The following is a 2,500-nucleotide window of genomic DNA, read 5'->3' as shown; positions in this document are numbered from 1 at the left end:
TATGCATGTATATATATGTGTGTGTGTGTGTGTGTGTGTGTGTGTGTGTGTGTGTGTGTGTGTGTGTGTGTGTGTGTGTGTGTGTGTGTGTGTGTGTGTGTGTATGTATATATATATATATATATAATATAAATTCCTCAGAATTTGGTGAGAGAATAGCCGATGCGCACGTTCCAGACCGTATGTCTTCTATAAAAAGTTACCAGGAAGGCGAAAAGTTGGCAAAATCGTTAGCACACCGGACAAAATACTTCTTCCCTCTTACGCTGTGAGTTTCAACTCCGCAGATGTTGATTTTTACATTTCATTCCCAAGGGGTCGATAAAATAAATACAAATTGAGCATTGGGGTCGATGTTATCGACCAGTCTCCTTTCACATAACTTCACGCCTTGTGCCTATAGGGCTACGTATTATTAAAGAGTACCAAGTGAAACTAAAATGTTAAATTATCGTCTTCAGATTAAATATATATTGCATAATTTGTCAGAGTGAGTTTAGGTGCAACGTGGTTGTTGACCCGCGATATGATAAATATCAGACTCATAGGACGACATATTGCTCTCTCTCTCTCTCTTTCTCTCTTCTATCCTCAACTCGTGTTCAAAATGTTCGTCATTATTTATACTAAATCATTGTCGCTCATTTATAATTGTTCCGATTTTGAGGGTTAATTAAGATGATGAAGGTCGAAAGAAAGTGTAATACTATGGCTCTGTGTTAGACACCGGTAAAATAGCCAATCTGTTGGGGAATGAAGTAAAACATGAATTATCTGTGAAGTAAATGTGATATTTATGGAGGTAGAAGTAAAACGTTTATAATGAAATTGGAGATGAAGAAACGACAGGTGACCTGTGGATTAATCGGTAACGAGGTCGCACGGAATGTGACAAATGTGAAGTTCTGATAGATTCTCTGTCCCCACTAAGGGATTACAAGGTCTCAGAGTGTGTAAGCGTGTGTGTGTGTGTGTGTGTGTGTGTGTGTGTGTGTGTGTGTGTGTGTGTGTGTGTGTGTGTGTGGCAGCTTGTGTGTGGGAGTGTGTGTGTATGTATGTTTGTATACGTACAAATACATACACATGCACACTCATATATATGTGTATGTATGTATGTATGTATCTATCTATTTATCTATCTATCTATCTATCTATCTATCTATCTATCTATCTATCTATCTATCTATCTATATATATATATATATATATATATATATATACAGAGAGAGAAAGAGAGAGAGAGAAGTGGAGACTGACAGGAGGCGAGAGACCGAGAAACAAATCTGATACTAATATATATGTATACACACACACACACACACACACACACATATATATATATATATATATACATACGTCGTATATAATTATATCTGTATATGTACAGACATATATCTTTGTATATATACATGCACACATGCATACAAACATATAAATACACAAAGGTACATATAGCTTATATATTTGTGCATGTGTGTATGTATGCTTACTCTTGCTTGCATACGTACACACTCACACACACACACATATGTATATATAAAGTTATGTTTGTTTATTTGGCTGTGTTTATGTGCATGTGTGTGCGCGCGCGTGTGTAATGTAATTAAATTCAAATTTATGTGTAGCCATTTCATAAAGTTTTGAACCCATCAGGAATTTTTCAAAGAGCACAGCAATAAAGAAAAATTATTAAAAATATATAAAAACGCCAACACGTCATGTGATTCCTTTTATAATTACGGATGGGCATGTGTTCCATACTTCCGGCAGATCAGTCAAACAGGTTCTCTGCTATAATTCTCTACATACAGATTCCTATCGTGGCGCCATTTCCATTTGATATGCGTATATTTTCATTTTGTAATCTAAAACAGAAATATTCTTTAATATGTCATAACTTTAGAGTACGTACATTGATAATATATCTTATGAAGGCGGCGAGCTGGCAGAAACGTTAGCACGCCGGGCGAAATGCTTAGCGGTATTTCGTCTGCCGTTACGTTCTGAGTTCAAATTCCGCCGAGGTCGTCTTTGCCTTTCATCTTTTCAAGGTCGATTAAATAAGTACCAGTTACGCACTGGGGTCGATGTAATCGACTTAATCCCTTTGTCTGTCCTTGTTTGTCCCCTCTATATTTAGCCCCTTTCGGGCAATAAAGAAATAAATATATGATATCGTATGAAAATTATTTCAGAATCGGGTGCAGTTGTACTAGAAATTTCGGTAGTTATACTGATTTCAAATTTTGGCACAAGGCCAGTAATTTCGCGGGAGGGTGCGAGTCGATTACATCAACCCCAGTGCTTAACTGGTACTTATTTTATCGACCCTGAATAGATTACAGGCAAAGTCGACCTCGGCGGAATTTGAACTCAGAACGTAAAGGGCGGATGAACTCCCGCTATGCATTTTACCCGATATGCCAAGGAATCTGCCAGATCGACGCCAATTTTTGTGGGTAGTAATATTAAAAATACGAAAAAAATGTAAGTAGATATA

Source organism: Octopus bimaculoides, chromosome 15 (genome assembly GCF_046866305.1).
Source record: "Octopus bimaculoides isolate indiv1 chromosome 15, ASM4686630v1, whole genome shotgun sequence".
NCBI classification, from domain to species: Eukaryota; Metazoa; Mollusca; class Cephalopoda; order Octopoda; family Octopodidae; genus Octopus; species Octopus bimaculoides.
This window is presented reverse-complemented; position numbering follows the sequence as displayed.